Source organism: Pipistrellus hanaki, assembly GCF_964339955.1.
Source record: "Pipistrellus hanaki genome assembly, chromosome: 12".
Lineage (NCBI taxonomy): Eukaryota > Metazoa > Chordata > Mammalia > Chiroptera > Vespertilionidae > Pipistrellus > Pipistrellus hanaki.
Genome location: NC_140514.1, coordinates 34524712 through 34545901, shown reverse-complemented (window position 1 = coordinate 34545901; position 21190 = coordinate 34524712).

Below are 21190 nucleotides of genomic sequence, written 5' to 3'. Positions count from 1 at the left end.
TCCCCTCCTAACTTGGATGACTGCTCAAGGAGAATGCAGGCAGACCTAGTTTGATTGTGGTTGATAAAGACGTGTATTGCTGGTTTTTTGTTAATGGAAGGCAAGACTCTCCACCAGCAAAAAGGTTATAACTCGATTTATTGCAATGCTTGTGGTGGCCTGACACTGAACCCACAATATCCTCACAGTATGCCTGTAACTAGGCTTACCCTGGCTAACTCTGGCTGCTCTTTCTGGATTGCCTGGCAAGAGCTGGCTAGTAAGTGGCTTCTCCTGCCCTCAGCAGCCTCATCTTCCCACAAAGTCTTTGGGTTCTATCAGCATGAGTATGTCACTCCTCTGAGCTGCTAACATTGCCTACAGGATGTTGTCCTCTCTAGCAGGGTACCCTCATGACAGCAAAAGCCTCCATTCTCAACCACTTGGACAGAGGCTCCCCACTCCCACAACACCTATGAAAGCAAGAGAAATAGGAGAGCAGAGTTCCTTTCCTGGAGCATGACTTTCAGAGTGTCCAATAGTGCCATGGGATGGCAGATGGAAGCAGTTGTGCTTATCCCATTGATGACCCTCTGCCTACAAGTTCCAACGTGTACTTACAACATCTGTAGTTCTTTCTTGGACCCTTCACTCCACACTAAAACAAAAGGTTCCTGACACTAATTCAGGTTATCTAATACAGTTTCTGAGGATCTACCCCAGGTAAACTTGATCCTTCAGCTCTGGGATAAAATTTGGGTATTTGCCTTTTCACAATCTAAACTGTAATTTTTAATAGCTCAACCAAGTTGGGAAATATGATGACTAGTAATGTGGAAGAAATATCCTTCTCCTACCTCCCTCTGTTTCAAACCTACCTGTCCTTCAAAGCCTAGCTCACAGCTCTTGCCTCCAAGGACCTCAGACCTCTACAATCCGTGATGCTCCCTCCTTGTCCTGAACTAACCTTCACTTCTCACTGGGCAGTCTTTTCTATGACCCATGTTTCTATTTAACCTTTCATGTGCCTGTGTACGTTAGCTCATTAATCTGGGGGTCCTTGAACAGAGGTTTGTATCAGAATTACCTGGGGAAGTGCTCTCAGAGTACATACATCAGATGGCTTTGATCCTGTTGATTTTATCCAGAAGATATAAAGTAATGCCAAGGTAACTGTATTTTTAAAAAGCTCTCCAGATAATTCTGTTGAGTGTCCACCCTTCTTTTACTCCCCTCACATCACACTTCATTGGGAATTCTTGTGCTGGTTAAACTATGAGATCTTTAAGGGTAAGGACAGCGTCTGACACTTTCTAGTTTTCATGTGGCTTACCTCATCAGCTTGAGTTTGGTGAAATGATGTGCAATCAAGATGCATGGCCTGCTTAAATGACTGATGATTCATTGAGAAGAGTAAAGAATGGCCTCTGCAATGGCCAGTAATTAATTTTTATTCCACTTCTATTCCTAGTCCATGCACTCACACTATACCTATTTGCTAGAAATTCTGAAATGCCTGACAAATCTACTTGTTCCATGTGTGTAATGTGACTACTGATATTAAAAACTCATTAAGAGATGACATATACATTAGAGAGATGGACAACCTCTCACTTTTCCCAGAGCACCAAATCAAGGGCTCCTTCACCCATCCCATACATTGGATAATCTGGGGTCATATCCAGAGGCAGTACCAATGTAGCTACCATGGGGCTTGCTCTGATACCCTTCAAAAGTCTTCCTAACAAGGCTAAATTGAAATTTCTTTGACTCTTATATCCAGCAAGCAATAAAACCAACAAAGAACACCACATTACGGGGTCAGTCCTAGCAATTAGATAGGATAACATGGCAGCTCAAATGGTACACTCTATAATTCCAACATTGTAGGAAGGTCTCTGGGTGCTGAAAATCTCTTCTCTCCCTGATTGTCAAGGATTCTGTTGCAGAAGTTCCTAAAATGCAGTGTGTTGCTATCAAATCAGGCATAAAATCTCCTGATGATTGATTTGATATGTTAGTTTTTTGGGAAGTTGTCAGGGTTTTGAGGGAAAGCAGTGAACAACAAGTACATTTTGACTAGGAGACACTGGTGAGGGCAGTAGGGCTGATGAAGGCATGCCAGTGAAGGTTCTGGCTGGCAAGGATATAAAAAAGGCTGAGGACCAGAAAGAGCTAGGGGAGGGAAAGAGAAGGTGCTGAAAGAAAATGATTTAAGAGTTGGAGGGACATTAAACTGGATTAAGAATTGGGAACATGGATGTGACGTGTTTGAGATTATGAAAGCGGTGTTCTAGGAAACTGTCATCTAATTCCCAGGACCTAAAAGAGACCAGTCACCGTAAACCTCCAAATAGGAACAAAGTCTGATTCTTGTTCAGAAACTATTGTTTTTACTCACATACGCAGACTATCCACCACAGATGGGGTGATCCAGTTGCTTGCTTCACTCCAAACTTCTGCATTCACTCCTCTACTCTACCAGGACACAATATAAATGGACTCTCTCGTGATTGACCTTGATTCCTCAGTGGACCCATGTTAACAGTTCAACTGGGCTGAACTCACATCACTGAAACTATATATGGAGGGGAAAAATTATTTTTCAATACTGTTAAAAAATAACAAATCTTTGCCCAGCCAGAGTGGCTCAGTGGTTGAACCATCGACCTATGAACCAGGAGGTCATGGTTCGATTCCCAGCCAGGGCACATGCCCAGGTTGCAGGCTCGATCCCCAGTGTGACATGTATAGGAGGCAGCCAAAATCAATGATTCTCTCTCATCATTAAAGCTCTTCTCTTTCCTTCTCCCTTCCTCTCTGAAACTTATAAGAATATGTTTTTTTTAAAAAAACAAACAAACAAAAACAAATCCTGAAAAGCCAATGAAATAAAGAAGGAGGGAAATAGAAAGGGAGAGCGGAGGGACAAAAACAGAAAGAAAGAGAAGAAAGGGGAAAAGGAGGGGAGAGGAAGAGATTGAAGGAGGGAGGGAAGGAGGGAAGAATGAAACCAGTACTTCAGTCACAGTATCTGTATGCTCTTGGAAGTCCCCAAGGGGAGGATTTGTCATCAGATGTGTGTCTGAGTGTGTGTCAGATGTGTGTCTTGGCTTTTGATAGCAAGAGCCAAGAGGCAGAAAGAAACTGATGTATGCAGTCTTTCTCATGGCCACTCCTTAGAGTTCTAGCCTAGACTGCCTTCCCCAAATCCAAATAGCCTCTTCCAATGTTTACTAGCTCTAACAGCTGCTGTCAGGACTCGACCTCTGCCAGCAGGATCTTTGGATTGTATGTGCCTGAAATCTGCCTGGGGTGCTGGAAATGAATGATTCCAGTAGTAGGCCATGTTTTAACAGAAACCAGAATCCTCTAAGAACCCTAACTTCCCAGTCAAAGGAGGGTCCTATGTAAGCTACTACTTTACCTGGCCTCTTCCAAAGAGAGCCAGAGAGAGCTAAGAGTTCTGCCAGTATAAAACTTGGGGCCCCTGAGGGTTACTTCTAGGGGGGGAAACTCCTGAGGGATGAGAAAGGAGTGATTTTTTAAAAAATATTTATGTGTATAAAATCAGTTCTAACTATGCTTCTCTCTCATTGTACCAATCTCTACAACCCATGTCCTTAAAACAGTCCCTTCACCTACTTACTATCATGACCTAGCACATACATTGTGAGATATAAGTCCTGGAAATTAACAATAAAATTAAAAAGCAAACTGCGCTGTCCATTTTGTCCAGAAGCTATGACCCACATAACATACAATGAAGTGGTTCCATGAATAGGCTTCAGGATCATCAGATGTGTGTCTGAGTCCAAATTCTGTGGTTAACCAGCTACGTAACAGAGGGAAAGTTCTATAAGATAGCTAATGCTCAGTTCTTCACCTATATAATGAGAATAATAAAGAGCTACTATATAGGGTTTGGGGGTATATATCATTTCAGTCATATATATTACTAGAGGCCCAAATGCACGGATTTATGCAAGGGTTTGGGGGAGTCTGTGGAGGGGGTTCCTCAGTCTGACTTGTGCCCTCTTGCAATCTGGGACGTGTCGGGGGAAGGAGCCTGAGCCAGGGCCAGGAGCTGCACCGCTCACAATCATTTTGGCCATCATCACTCACTAGCACTGCCTCAGAGCTGGGAGAGGCTCCCACCATTGCCCCAACTGTGCTCACCAGCCATGAGCCCAGCTTCTGGCTGAGTGGTGCTCCTGCTGTGGGAGTGCACTGACTACCAAAGGGCAGCTCCTGCATTGACCGTATGCTCCCCAGTAATCAGTCCACATCATAGTGACTGGTCAACAGGTGTTCCAGTTGTTCTGGTCATTCGGTCTTAATGGTCACTTAGGCTTTTATTTATATATAGATGATGGTGACTACTAAGTCTTGCTAGGTCTTAGAAGCCCCTTTGGCACACTTGGCCAGGAGTCTGAAAGCTTATGTTCTATGCCCAGTTCTGCCATAAATTAACTGTGTGGCCTTCATTTTGTCCTTTGATCCCCTAGGTTTTCATCACATTGATTCTTTTGTGAAATACATTCTGTCTGAGAGCTGAGAAAACTGTGATCACCATAGAGAGGTCCTATGGGAGAAGTGATGCCTCCTGGAAATCTCAAATAAATATATCTTGATTACTTTATTCAAAGATCAATTAGATGTGAATGAGACACTCCCAAACATTGCCCAGAGAGAGAATTCTAAGCATGGCATTTCCAAAATGTGCACACCACATCCATCTCACCTGCTGGGCCCTTGACAGATCCTCCCAATTAGTAGTTGCTAAAAATTTGATATACTACCACCTGGCCCCCATTCTCCTGTCCCCACCTCCCGACTCTATCCCAGTGAGTCAAGACTTTCTGCAGAACTGGTTTGGTGAAGTTGTTGGGTGGGGAAGTTCATTCCAATCAACATTAGATGGTTCAAGGAAATTGCTCAGTCTCGCTTTAGGTGAAAAGTAAAGGTATTTAATAAAAGAACCTGATTTAGACAAGATTTCAAAACAGACACAAACGTATCTCTCAATGATGAGAAAGGTATGAAATCAGAATCCCACTGTGTGTGGCAATATAAGGAAAGAAAAACAGATATTTTCTCTGAAGTTAAGAGCTCTAGAAACCTGATACAGGGTGTGATCCTGAAAGTGGACTTTTCAGACCTGAAGTATAGGTGCTCAGTATATGTTTACCAGGTAGAGTTCAAAGCCTGAAATTTCGATCTCTCTATAAAAAGATAGTTCATAAGTAACAATTTTTAAAGAATTCAAGAAAACTGTATTGAAAATATATCTTGATTTGTACTTGTTTTATTTTAAAATATATGTTTTATAGATTTCAGAGATAAAAAGAGAGGGAGAGAGAGATAGAAACATCAATGATGAGAAAGAATTGATTGACTGCCTCCTAGAGGCCCCACACCACTGGAGCTCAAGCCTGCAACCCAGGCAAATGCCGTGACCAGAAATTAAACCATCGACACTCAACCATTGAGCTACACCAGCTCGGCTGTATTCTTACTTGTTTTAATCTCCCTGGCCATATTAAAATCAGAAATCAAGAACTGGCAGATAATTCAAATGTTGATCTGTCCAAATTTCTATCTCCCTACAGGCAAAGAACTACGACCCTGAAAACATTGAGTTGAAGTTGTAGCTAACTGTAGCTACAGCTGTAGCTAACAATGAATGGCAGGGGGAAGTAGTAGGTATGAGGGTTGATGTTTTAGAGTGGTTCTTAATTTCTGCAGACTTCTTGTAACCATTTTGATAATCACCTGAAATAATTAGTATCAGTTTAGTTCTTCTAGGTGCCAGCCCAGATCAGTGCTTCTCAAACTTAAGAGTGCATCAGCGTCACCTGAAGAATCTATAAAACCACAGGTTGATGGGCCCCAACTGCAGAGATTCTGGCTCAGCAGATCTGGGGTGGGGCCTGAGAATTTGTAATTCTAACAATTCCCAGGTGATGCTGATGCAGCAGGTCTGGGAATGGCCTAGATCCGTGGTCGGCAAACTGCGGCTCACAAGCCACAGGTGGCTCTTTGGTCCCTTGAGTGTGGCTTTTCCACAAAATACCATGGCCTGGGTGAGTCTATTTTTAAGAAGTGGCATTAAAAGAAGTTTAAGTTTTTAAAATTTGGCTCTCCAAAGAAATTTCAATCGCTGTACTGTTGATATTTGGCTCTGTTGACTAATGAGTTTGCTGACCACTGGGTCCTAGATCATTTCTTGGGGTCTGATTTTTATATAACTGGTGGCTCCCTTGGTCTAACTTACTCTATCCAGGGCAGAGAGAGAACAGCTCTCCACACAGGTTGATAAATATATTATCAATTCTGTGGCCAGAAGAAAGAAGTCCACAGCATAATGATGTAAGCAGATTTAGGGAAGCAATTCAGTCACACCAGCCAAAAAGCTGAGGAATCGATGCATGTATTTATCTGCTTTCAGAACTCCAAAAAACCTACAAACAGGCTTTGCCTCAGCCCTATGCTGAACCCTATTGGAATTCGAGTAAGCACTATTTGTATCTTAGAAATAATATAAGATTTCTATAAATATCTCCCTCCCTTCTTTCCTTCTGGAATCACTGAGTTTTTATATTTTTTGTTTTTTAATTCTTTAACTGAATTAAACTGACAAAATGTGAGTTGGAACTCATATCAAGTCTACTTACCCTAAAAGCCACCATTCCACTTCTCCTAAGCCTTTCCCTAATGGAAAGGGATGGAGACGCATCTTGGAATTTTCCCAATGTTCTATACAGTGGTAAACTTCGCGTCTCAGGCCCCAGCTCCACCCTGTCATTAAGCAGGATTTCAGGGCCTGGCCAGCACAAACACAAGGACAACCATGAAAGTCAAAGCTGGGGAAACCATTCATCTCACTGTCAATGGCACGCATCACTCAGATGCTTCTAGCCCTATATACACACATCATTTTGTGTGATTTATGGCCCTAATTAGATCCCAGTGGCAGTATTCCATGGGCTAACAATGCATATCCTAATCACCTTCTCTTCATACAAATGATTTCCTTAACTTTGTATGCATAAGTTAACAGCTTTTATTTTAAAAACTCGTGTTAACAGCTTTCCTGTAGTAACCAGTAGGGGTGCTATGATAAGAATCTAATTTGCTGTAAAAATGACTCATTTGTCAAATAAGCATTAAAATAATTGTTCCCCTTTTGACTGTTACCCTGCTGTTTCCAGTCATTTTCCAAAACTAAATTATTTACTCATTTGAAAGTTCAGCTGTGCATATTTTAATTGATATTCCCTCATAGGACTCATATTGTTAATGACAATAATTAACCCGAAAAGGCTGCTAAATAATTATGCTGGGAAGATATGAAGTATTTGCACAGAAAGTATAATCAGCATTTGAAAAACTATCAAAATGTAAAACTTTCATATTTTATGGCAAATCACAGTAATAGTTCATAATCAAATTAAAAAGAGGAAGGGAAACTGTAGATCGTATGATTTGATGCAGAATACTTTATGTTTTCAATATAGAAATGTAGTCTAGCTAACAAGACTATTCTGTCATCTCTGTAAGCTCCAGCTATTACTATTCTAGCTAGTAATATAAATTGTTCTTCAGCACTTAGCATGGCTTGGAATGGGAGCCAACTAGCTCTTAATAATAATACCTAACACATATGCACTGCCTCTCTGCTAAATAAATCACCCTCTGATGGGCTCAACAGGTTTTGTGCACTTCCAACAGAGACCCACGAAGTAGACAGATTGTACCCCTTCCTAAGGAAGGCGGCTGCCTCTCAACTTGTTGGAAACTTCTCAGCAGAATTGGCAAGTCATTCTCTGGGCCCCAAAAAGAGCACAAGTCAGAAGGAGCTGTTGTCTCCGGAACCTTGAAATTTGACCAAGAAGGGACCACAGTGAGCCTTAGACTTGTTAATGTGCAGTCTTCCCTGACTAGTCTACCAGGTTTCCAGCCCCTAAAATCCCACAAGGTTGACATTCCCAACAGAGTTGCTGGAGACCCTTCACCCAAGTGGACAATTAGGACTACTACATTCCTAGGAGTCTTAACAGAAGGGTCAGGAGCAGGCTATGTATGCTCCACAAAAGTAGAAAGCAGCTTTATAAAACCAAGGAAGCGCTAGAACTTCAGTGAGGGTCTCCATGGATATACAACGTTTGGCAAAAGTAGGTTTACAGTTGTATGTATGTGAAACATAGAGTTTATTCTTGGATTCTTATTAATTACTATATTATTTTCCATGCAAACCACTATTAGCCTACTCTGCCCTACTTTGTTTTGGTATTTGTCTCTCATATGGCAAGAGCAGGCAAAATGGGCATCAAGAGATGTCCTTGCCATTGCTTCAACTCCCTTTATTTTAACCTTACAGTTGATAGCACAGGTAGCATAATAATGTTGTAGTAAAAGTGATGTCAATACTTGATATTTATATAGTTCTATTTATTTTTGCTCACAGGTGCAAAGACTAATGCTAATGGGAGGCAGAAGAATAACTTACAAATACATGATCACATCTGACTTCCACAAATATCTCCTGCAGGCACTGAATACATGGAATAAATCGATGGGTGAGTGTGATGCTAATTATGCTTGTCATCAAGTAAAATTGCAACTTGCATAAAGAACAAGATATGATTTTAATGTATATCTAGATTGTTCATTTGTCATTATCTATAGCATGTCTTAAATGAGGATTTTTAATAAATATTAATTATGCAGCAACTTGGTGCTTTTCACTGGCAATGTAGTGGCCAATTGGATAGACAGAGGTCGTACCTTCAAGTTGCTTAATTATGGCAGTTAAACCAAAGGGTATATAGGTAAATTTATTTCTAGTCAAGAAAGGTAAACAACATTTTTGATACAGTCCCTTTTTCCAAATCTGTAGAAATAACACAAAGTCATTACTAAGATCAATCATTAAACATTCCTGAACTAGAAATGCAAAGAGGTAATCTTGGTTGGAGCAATAGGCCAACTGGGCTCCAGATCTTGGAACAAGCATTGGTGTCAGCTCCATATAAAATGGGAGGTTCAAATTAGGGACTGAGCTGAGATTCCCAGGTTGATGAAATAAACTGAGAGTGAGGATGATAGACTACTGCCTTATTTTGCCTACCACTATGGCTATGGATCTAAGGAGAGGGTAGAAGCATATTCTGCTTTGCAAACAATAACTGAATTAAGGCATCCATATAGGCAGTTGCCTAGACCTGCCACATTTCTAATATCATATTAAAAAGAAATACAACGTGATATTATTATGAGGTCTGATCCTGAACGTGGGGCAGAGGAAACAAAGGGTAAAGCACAGGCAACCATAAGCCCTCTAGACATGGAGAGGTGACAAGTGTGGCTGAGGGACAGAATTATAGTTGGAGGCATGAGATAGCATATGTAGTGCTAAGAAAGACATGAAAAATTAGCACTAGGAAAGTGAATTTGTGCCAGATAATACTGATTTCACAGAACAAAGTGTTTAAAATAAGTTTATTTAAGTACTCATTTGAAAATGAAATAATAGTCTTTGTTTAAAAGAGAACAAAAAATTATGAAACAAGAACAGGCAGAAATATAAGAATGTGTGAGTCTGAAACAGAATTAATTAGTAATACTGGTAATAAAAATATAGCCATTAAAATTATAAAAGGAAATTTGCATAGATAGATTAAAATCTAGACTGGAAAAAACCAAGGGCAGAATTCTGGAATTGGAAGATATTATTAAGGAATCTTCCAAGTATGAAGCACAGGGAAACAAGGTGACAACATGAAAGAGTAGCAACGAGACACCGGTTATAGACTAAAATGCTCTAGCAAAGGGGTCAGCACACTATGACCCATAGGCCAAGTCCAGTCTGGCTCTTTTGGTACATACAGCTTGTGAGTCAGAATGCTCTTTCAGTTTTTAATGGTTATTAAAAAAAATTAAAAAAAGAACAATATTTTGAAACCCACAAAATTTAGTTTCCAGAATCCATAAATGAAGCTTTGTTGAAACACAGCAACACTTGTCTGTTTTTACAATATATTTGGTGTGACTGCTTTTGGACTAAATGGCAGAATTGAGTAAGTTTCAACAAGAACTGAATGGCCTGCATGGCCTACTTATATTTTCTATCTGACCCTTTACAAAAGAGTTTGCAGCTCCTTACTCTAACATCCCAGTTTGAGGACAAAAAGAGGAAATGGTATAGAAGTTATATTTGAAGAGACAATAAGTGACAGTTTTCCAGAATTTAAGAAAGCCTCGACAGTGAGAGAGATTTAATGCTCTGCCTCTTAACTGTTCCTTATTTTAAAAATATTGATGGGCATTTGTTGGGCCATCACTGAGTTTTACAATCTAAGGTTCACAGCCAATTGCACTATTTCATTGAACTGACCAATTAATTAAACATATTGTCCATCCAGTCAACCATCTTTGCTCAATGGCATATGGAAGCTCAAATCCTATAAATCTCAAGAATTTTCTAGGCTTTTACCCATCCATTTTGCTAAATTCCTGTCCTCTGTTGAGGCATCACTTCATTAGTTATCTTAGGCACTCAATTCCTTCTGCCAAGCATGCCCTCCTCATAGTTTTTCATGATGCCAGCTTCCAAGATTCAGCTTAGATATTATTTTGTACATTTAGTATTAATTCTGCAAATATTGTCTACCATGTAGCAGGTACTAGGGAGACAAAGGTAAGCAAGTAATAACGTCTGCCTTCAAGGATTTTAACTGTAGTTTACACTCAAGCAGGTAATAAGTGTGTAAATAATAAGTGTAAAATCAGGAACAGAAGTACATATAAACACGTAACAGTTTGAACTTGCTGCAGTAAGATATGGTTTCTCAAGAAAGAAAGATCTTAGTTGGGACATTAAAAATGAGTGGGATTTAGCTGGACAAGGGTGGTGAGGGGTAGAAAAGAGAAATCTAGGCAAAGAGCTACATGAGTCTCCTAAAATGGTTCTAGGGTGATCCGATAAATAAAGTAGCACAGTCTTCTGCCAACTCTCTGTATGAATGCATGAGAAGGAGAAATCCCACACAAGATGCATCAACATCTTCACCAAATATTTTTTCTAAGTTGCCAATCATGAGCAAAATGAAGAGGCACAAACTTCACCATCACAAACATAACTGTGCTCTGGTCAGGTGACCATTTCCTCTTCCAGATTAAAAGCTCCTAAGAAGTAGAAGTAGTGTCTTGTTTTTTTTCTGCACCTAACTGCACTTAGTGCAATGCCTGGCACATACAAGATATTTAATAATCATATGTTAAGCTGCAATGAACTACACAACTGTGTGATATTTAACAGTTGACCAAGTAGCTTCATGCTACCGTTTCCCAAAAAATAAAATAGTGTCTTATATTAATTTTTGCTCCCAAAGATGCGCTAGGTCTTATTTTCAGGAGATGTCTTATTTTTCTATGAAGAAGAATATGGTACACATTTATTGTTAAATGAAAATAAAGGAAATTTATTGCCTGTATATGATACGGTAGTACGGTAGTTATCAACACAAACCAGACAAACTGTGAATCCTACAGTATCAAGAATTTACTCATTTATTCAACGACAATCATGTCATCATCTTCTGGAACATGATCATAACAATCCAATTCCTGAATTTCCTGTGACTCCATTTCTTTCAGAATCAGTGGACCAAATCTCTCATGTTTAGCCTAAGGGGGCCTTATTTTCGGGGATGCCTTATATTTCACTCAGAAGGAAACCTGTAAGTAGGTCTTATTTTCGGAGGATGTCTTATTTTCGGGGAAACATGGTAATTATCCCAGGGAAATATGTATAATCTTTGCAAAGTAATCATATTCATGCTCCCAACCAGTTAGAATCAGAATAATTATTTCCCTCACTTAATAGGTAAGTGACTTGCTGTGGGTTACATAACTAGCTACTGGTGGAGACAGGACTAGAACTCATCAAATTCTGGGCAGTTTCTGTCACAAAATGTTGTAATCCACGGAGAATAAGTTCCTTGTGGTTATTGAGTGTGAGAGAAAAGTAATGATAATAATGTTATGTAATACTAGAGGCTCAGTGCATGGATCTGTGCACTGGTAAGGTCCCTTGGCTTGGCCTGCAGGGATCGGGCCAAAACTGGCGGTCCAACGTCCTCCGAAGGGTCTGGGAGTGCGAGAGGGCACTCTGCAAAGTTGCTGTTGCTTGGCAGCTCTTACATTGAGCATCTGCCCCCTAGTGTTCAGTGAGTGTCATAGCTACCGGCCTGTCAGCTGGTCAACCAGTCTCTTAGGCTTTTATAGATAGATAGATAGATAGATAGGTAGATAGATAGATAGATAGATAATAGTATTGATGGTATAGTAATGATAACATATAAGTCATCATCTTCACCATCATCATTACTCACTGCCCCTCTATCCTATGCCAGGCTTTATCTATACAACCTTTAATACAAAAACACAAAAATACCTGTAGGATACCTATCATTATTCCCATTTTATACATTATAAAACTGAGACTGAGAGAAGCTAATTAATGTACCCAAGATCAGACAGCAAGAGACATTCTCCAGCTGCAAATTCAAGTCTGTCTGTGACCAAGTTCTAAATTATTTCTCCCATTTATTCTGCCTCACAAATCATCTCAAGTCTGCCTCTGACTGCTATCTTGCCAGAATCTTTATACTGAGTGTTCTAAAATTCATAGCCAGAAAGGATTTTGGTGGTTTGGTGATATGAGTGCTGAGAGTCAACCATATTTACTCACCAATATTCATTATTATTTGGGGGACAAATTAGAAGGTGAACAGAAAATAGAAAAAAAAATCTTCATTATTTCTGTCTTTCTCTAAATATCTAGTGAATTTTCACCTTGTGCTGGTTCCTGTTCCAGGCACTGGGGATGAAGAAGGGAAGGAAGCAGACAAAACCCCCATCCTCATGGAATGCCTATCCCAGCAAGTCCTTGTCCCCTGTGATCCATGATCTAATCAAGGGAACCTCCTCACTCATATAAAGATGCTCCTACCTCTAGAAAGGATGCTTATGCTCTCGGGCCACCCGGTCCTGAAGAGAAACAGGCCATCTTGTAATCAGAACCTCCACAAGGATGTGCAGGGACTGGATTTTATAGAGCCTAGAAAATTGTACCCGCACGACCACTTGAGAGAATTTGCAGCCATCGTTTTCATTACTCAGAGGGGTGTGCATATAAGTGAGGAAAGCAGATGGCGAGCAAGCCTCAACACGCCAAGGCAGAAGGAACCACACGTGCTCAGAAGATCCACTGCTCTACTGACCTCAGCTTCAAGTTTATTGTGTGCTGAGCTAAGGGTCATGTTGAGATTGTGCCTCTCAGCCTCACTCATCAGGAACGGTTGTGTTTCCTTTTAAAAGGCCTTTGCCCACTCCTCCTCCCACAAGGCAGTCCTCCTCTCTGCCAAGCCTATTTTTACAGTCCGTCTCCAAAACAAGTGCAAAATAGTATTGGCCTCAGACGAGCTCTCCCTCTCGCTGGCCACTGGAACACCATCTGCAAGTTGAGTGGGAACAGTAAACACTGTAGGTTAAGTAACTCATTACTAATATTTTCCTTGAGCTCTGAAACTTTTAAAACAAACAACAACAATTGTATCCTAATAACTTTCCAGAGGTTAACGGCCAGCAGGTGGTCCAGTTCAGTTGAAATGCAAACCAGACAGCTGTTTGATTATAAACTGTTGATTCTTATGGATATCTGGGGAAAACTTCTTGCCCAAAAAGGGTCTTCTCTTAAAAATCCCTAATGAAATAACACATAAATGTCAAAATGACAAAAATAAGGAAGTGTGTCATAGACTAAGCATGTTAATGTCCTTTCTGGCTTCCTCTGGAGTGTACTCTGGATCCAGCCACATTTAATGGCATAGAGTCTTAAAGAGGTGGTGCACAGCATGAATTTTTATGACCCAAATAAAACTTGGAGAGGGTCACTTTCTCTGCCATAGTCAGTGTCCTCAGCAGATGTGTGGAAGGCTCACGTTTCAAGCCAGCCACCCACGCCAGCATTTTACCTGGGCCCGGAGGCTACATGGAGTGCACATGTGAAAATGTAAGGAAATCCTGAGGTATATAGCATTATCCTGTCCATCTCCAAGCCATTAAGACATTTTGGGGATTCCCCTGGGAAGCCTTCGCAAACCTAAGAGAAAATTCCAAGGACTGATAAAATGGTCCCAGAATGGTAGATGAAAAGTTTCTCATCAAAGCCTTACATTAGCACCATAGGGCCCCACAGATTGATGGCTACGACTGTTTTCTTCCCTTGATGATGAAATGAGACAAAAGGAAATCACTCCCTAAATCAGTATTTAATTACTGACCTATTATATTACAATCAGAAACATTTCAGAAAACGCAGAAAAGAAAACAAAGCGGAACCTCTTTATACTGGATCTGCAGCAAGTAGTATAATGCAAAAACCTTAGGACTCCAAGGAAAAGCAGCTATGCAATGGCAAGCACCTATTTTTTTTTTAAGTGAAAGAGATACAAGGAATAACAACGAAAAGTGTAGTAGAGAGAATAGCACAGCTCCAAGTTTGGTTGTGAAATAAATTAGCAGAAAGGTAAGGTTACAGAGTGCGTGGGGAGAGAGGGGGAGTTTTTTGGTTTGTCCCACATTTGATGGGTTTTCTGGAATGATCATATAAGCAAGAGGAGGTGCTGAGCCAAATACCCCCAAACAAGAACGAGTAGCAAAAAAAGAAAGGAAGTATCCAAGATGCGTATTAGGCCTTGATATTTTTTGCTAGTTTGTAGATAGAGAGGAGACTAGCTAGTGAGCCAGGACAAACAGAATAGGGAAACTGAGGCAGATAGTTGAAAGGCCAAGTAGTTTGCAGCCACCTAGTAAATCCTATCTTCCCTAACCAAGGACACTTGAGAGTAAATGAAATGGTTTACACTTCTCCTTCCCAACCAGAGGGTAAATAGCTTAAATCACTCTACTCTGGGAGATAGCAGAAATCCAGTTAGTGCCATTTGTGCCAACTGCACCCAAGGACAGATGAAATTAAAGGAATAAATATCATTTTGGCATATCAGCAGAAAATTGATGAATATTCTTTTGACCCTGTCCTCAAGGACCCCCTTTCTTTGACTTCTTAGTAAGCCAAAGCTGTCCAGCCTAGGCTCATTTTCCCACCTAGTCCCTCACCTGTTGCTTCTTCTATTCTAGGCCCTTCTTTGTTTCACTGTCCTCAGCTTTATTAAAGTAATAAACATCCTCTAAAAATCACCTGGACTCGCACTGTGAAATCTTTCCTGCACAAAGTCAAGAACCTGCACACTACCAGACAGCCACTAGAAAGACCTGCTCAGGGCCTGGTCTCCTTTCCAGTAGCAGGAATGAGAACGATAGTGCTTCATTTTGACAAAATAGAATCCAAAGCCTTTTGAGGGCATTTTTAAAAAATAATAATGAAATTTTATTGATTTTACAAAGGACAGGAGAGAAAGATAGAAATATCTATGAGAAAGAACCATGGATCAACTGCTGCCTGCTGCACACCTCACATGATCAAGCAAGCCCACAACATGGGCATATGCCTTGATCAGAAATCAAACCTCCTAGTCCATAGGTGGATGCTCAACCACTGAACTATGTTGGCTGGGACTTTGAGGGCTTTTTGTACCATTCTAGAAACAGCCTATGGCTACATCTAAATTTCTGGAGATTCTGAAAGTGAAACAAATTAATTTAATAAATATTTATTGAGGGTGAACATATAATACCCACTCTACTAAGTCATGTGGGGCTATAAAAATCCAGACAGTTTTGACCTCAAAGTATTTTTCAGGTATTTTTCTATCACCAAAGAAAAATACCTGCATAACTATTTAGAAGAGAAAATATAAAGGCAGAGACTTTCTCTGCATACTTCATTAGCATGTTTATTATACTTATATTTATTATTTAACTAGGGAGCTTCCAGGAATTCCAATGGGGAAAAGAGACTTTGAGCTTGACTTGAAAGTCTGAGAAGAATTTCATTCATGAAGGTTCATTCCAGAGTAAGCTAAGAAGCTTAAGATAAGTGCAGAGAGTAAAATTTGATACTAAATTTACCTAGTCACTGCAAATTTAAAATTCTAAATATAGGTAATTAGTATATCTATAAATTTTTTAAAGTGTTTTTATTTTTAGACATATTCATATGCCTTTCTCTCTGAAATAGTTGTCTACCCTAGAAGTAAGCTACTGCAGGTCTATTAGCTAGCTACAATTACTGATAATGTATCCATAACCCTACCTCAAAAGGAGATGCCCCACAATTTGCATGTGCAATATAAATGTAGAGTTCAAGCTCTCAATCCTCTTTGATGATATTTGCATTTTTGGCATTCCCTTGCAGTACCTTCCTCAGACAGTATGTTGAGCATCAGGACTCCATACTGCTCTCTCTTGTTTGTTTTGCCTTTTCTTTTCTACCCTCGCTGCCTTCTAACTCCTTCCACGACCTGGCTTACCTCCCAGTCCTTCAAGGCCATTCTCTTATTGAGAACTGTTAACGCTGGAGATAGGAAAGACTTCAGGGAAAGCTCTGCTGCTGATGTGTATTAGTTCTTTAGAGCTGCCATATAAAGAACCACAGATTGGGTAACTTCAACAAAAGAAATTTATTTTCTCACAATTCTGGAAGCTATAAGCCCAAGAGCAAGGTGTTAGCAGGGTTGCTTTTTTTTTTTTCCCCTCCTTGACTTGTAGATGGTTGACTTCTTTATGTGTCTTCACATGGGCTTTCCTCTATGTATGTCCCTTTCCCAATCTCTTCTTATAAGGTCACTAGTTACATTGGATTACTACTTCAAAAAGGTACTAGGGTTTAGGGTTTCAATACCTCAATTGGAAGGAGTGATACAATTCAGCCCATAACAGTACCCTAGTCATTAAATTTCTCTGAATATCCATTCTCATCTCTGTAGGAAAAAAAGGATGTCCTGGGTATTTATCAGTTATACAAGGGCATTGGTAGAGATAGTTACATTCCTACAGCCTGTCCCCTGGCTACTTTCTATGGATATCACCAGCTTGTCTCAAGACCTGATGTCATCGTCAAATAAGGCATGAAACTCCCACTTGATACCAATGAGGGAGTTGAGACTCAGAAGATGATCTGATAAAATATTCACAGTTAGTTGAAAGAAGAGAGATTTTTCTCACTTCTAATGCAGTATCTGCTATACAAACTAGAGGCCCAGTGCATGAAATTCATGCACGGGAGGGGGGGTCCCCTCAAACCAGCCTGCACTCTCTCCAATCCAGGACCCTTGGGGGATGCTGGTTTAGGCCTGATCCTGGGATGTCCAGTCAGACATCCCTCTCACAATCCTGGACCGCTGGCTCCTAATCGCTCACCTTCCTGCCTGCCTGGTCGCCCCTAACTGCCCCACCTCTGCCAGCCTGATCACCCCTCACTGCCTCTGCATGCCAGCCTGATTGCCCCAAACTGCCCCCCCCCCCGCCGTCAGCCTGGTTGACCCCAACTGCCCCCCTGCCTAATCACTCCCAACTACCCACCCTGCCAGCCAGGTTGTCCCCAACTGCACACACCCCGCTGGCCTGGTTGCCCCTAACTGCCCCTCCACCAGCCTGTTCACCTCTTACTACCCCCCTGCTGGCTTGGTTGCCCCCAACTTCCTTCCTGCTGACCTGTTTGTCCCCAACTGCCCCCCTTCCCAAGCTGGCCTGGTCGCCCCACACAGCCTGCTGCTCAGTTTTTTGGTCACCCTTCACTAACCCCCCTGCCAGCCTGGACGTCCCACGCAGCCTGCTTGTTCAATCATTTGGTCATTCCTCACCCCATTGCCAGCCTGGTTGTAGGCAAACATCTTTTGAGAGTATTAGGGTCAGTTTGCATATTACCTCTTTATTATACAGAATGGGTGAAAATAAGCCAACATGTCATTCTTTGGGTTTTAAAAGAATGAATTCTAACATCGATTTTTTTAAATATAATTAATCCACAAAGAATAACCCTAAAAATGATAATTTAAGGCAGATCTTGCTAATTAAGTGTCATCATAGCATTTTCAAGATTGCCATGAAAGTTCTGCTCCTTAAGAATTAAACATCCTTATTTGCTGCAGGATGGCTGGAATTTTACTTCTAGAACACAAGTCCTCTAAGGTAATACTTTGCTTTGTTTAATTTTATTAGTTTTGATTACAGAAATTCTGAAACAGACAAAACAGTAGAGAGATTATATAATGAACCACCATGTGCCATCATTCATCTTCAACAATTATCAATATAGGGTCAGCTTTATTTAATCTCTATGCCATCAGCTACTTCCTTCATGGATAATTTTGAAGCAACTCCCAGATACCATATGTGTAAATATTCTAACATGTGTATCTTTTAAAAATATAACCAAAACATCATCACACCATACAAAATTAACAATACCTTTCATATAAAGTAAACATGAAGCTTTAGAAAATTTACTCTCAGATTTCTAACAATAATTCTTTAATAATATGAAATATCCAGTGTTCACAGTTCCTCTATTATATCAAAAAATTTTCAACAAATTTGTTTGAATTGTTTCCAAGTAAGCTCCAATGTATCACTTATTTATTGCTGCATAATATACCATTCAAACTCTTGGTGTCCTAAAACAACCATATATTATTTTGCTTGATTCTTTATAATGCTCGGGTGATACTTTCCCTGGTTCATGCAGCTGTATTCAGGGGGCATCATGCATGAGCTGGAATAACCAAAGCTTTACTCTCATGCTGACAATCTTGATGAGAATCCCTTGGTGGCTGAGATCTCACTGCTTCCCTCTAGACTTTTAAAATTCTGAAGCATTTCCATTCTGCTTTCCATAGTAGCCATGCTAATTTACAATCCCACCAACAGTGTACAAGGGCTCCCTTTCCCTCACATCATTGCCAGTATTTGTTATTTGTTGTTTTTTTTTTTTTTAGTGATCCATATTCTAATATGTTTCATGATATCTCATTGTGGTTTTCATTTGTATTTCCCTGATGATGTGCATCTCTCCGTATGTCTGTTGACCATCTGAATGTCCTCTTTGGAAAAGTGTCTATTCACATCCTCTGCCCATTTTAATTGGATTGCTTGTGTGTTTTTGGTGTTAAGTTGTATGTATTCTTATATATTTTAGATAGTAATAACTCATCAAATATATATTTGTATCTTCTCCCATTCAGTAGGCTGTCTTTTCATTCTTGATGGTTTCAGTTTACAATTTTCCTTTTGATAGTTATTTTATTACAGTATAGTCCATTGGAATTATCTAATCAAAGCACTATTAAAAACTTAAGCTAATAGTTTTGATGATACAGGACATTTTGACATGATCATTTCAAAACAACTCAAACTGTTGAAGCATTGTTTTCAATATCAAGTAATATTTGCCACAGAAACTATGGATCCTCATCCCATCTCTGAAACACAACCCACATGGGATTAGGAATAGGGTGAAGTTTAGAAATGAGGTGTGTCCACTGTATATATTACCAAAAAAATTATTTTTCAGGAGGAAATATTATGTTCTTTAATTTTATTTTCAAAGAAAATTCCCCTAGAAGGAGTAATAGTCTAAGTTATTACTAACTAGTAATTTCCCTTTCATATTAATGGGCTCTGATAGGAAGAGGGAAAGAAGTCTAAAGTCACTACCTAACAAGGAAAAGGGATTCAAAAAAGTATGTGAAGGAAAAGGGGCAGAGCATGAAGAATCTCAGATTTTAACTCAAAAATCTTTCTTTCATCCAACTTTTCCCAAGAGATACCTCTTATATGGCAGCCAGAGAGAGGAGCAGGGAGATTCAACAGTAGTCAGAATCCTTAAGCCTCACTTAAATCACCAAATTGCTTTTGAGACATGACTTCTCTCCTCATAGGTACATTTCAGTTTCTTTCTCTTTTTCTCCTCCCCGTTCCTCCGTTTCCCCCCTATGCTTTGGCCCACAGGTTGGCAAACTATGACCAAGGGCCAAATCCAACTGCCACCATTGTTAGTAAATAAAGTTTTACTAGAACATTGTCAGGCCCATTTATTTATGTGTTGTCAACAGTAGCTTGCATGCTCTAATGGAAAAACAATAGTTGAGAAAGAAGCTGTATGAACCTAAAATTAATATTTGACTCTTTACAGGAAAAGTTTGCCGACATTTGCTCTAAACTATGGGACTCTAACTTAAACCTTCCAGGATATGGCTGAGCCTTTTTGAGCTCGAAAGATTGCTAAGCTTTCATTTGAACTTGCCAGTAAGAATAAGCTCACCACCGAAACAGGACAGAATATGGATTCTAGAAGTTGAATTAAACACAGGTTTCAGAGCAGTACTTGCTGGGAGCGATCCAAAGTAATAGGTTCAATTTGCAACTTTTTGAGAATTTTGAAATGACCTAAAATTTTCCATTTAGGTACAACACAAACATAATTACCCAAATATTTCAATTAAGGTAATGATTGCCCCAAGAGCCTAGGACTCCTAGTAACTATAATGAATAGAGTTCCTCCTCAAACCCCCTTTGTCAACCATAGTAGACATACACCAAGAGCAAGAAAGAAACCTCTTTGAGCCTCTAAGATGCTTGGTTTGTCACTCAACAGAACCTAGCCCATTCTGACAAGTATATAAAAATCCACCCATGTGTACATATGTAAAAATAGGGCAATTGTTAATAGTATACTACTAATTCTACAGTGACAATATTTATATCATTCTGATAATAAAAATTCTGATTATTTGGTTAACATTTTTTATATGATTATACATATTTTAAAATATTTTTTATTGATTTCAGAGAGGAAAGGAGAGAAAGAGAGGAACATTAATGATGAGAAAGAATCATTGATTGGCTGCCTCCTGTGTGCCCCATACTGGGGATCAAGCCCACAACCAGGCATGTGCCCTTGACCAGAATTGAACCTGGGACCCTTAAGTCTGCAGGTTGACCCCTCTATTCACTGAGTCAAACCAGTGAGGGTTGATATGACTATATTGAGAGGTTGGAGGATGTAGGAGTAACCGTAATAATGGTTTAAGAGACCTAAATCATTACCTGTCATAAAAAGATATAATGTATAAAATTGATAAATCAACAAATAGTATATAAAGAATATTATTTTAGCAATATGTGGATTAATACCAGAAGAAGCAGTTTAGAGGACTGAAAGCAATAGCTCTGGGTAGTGGAA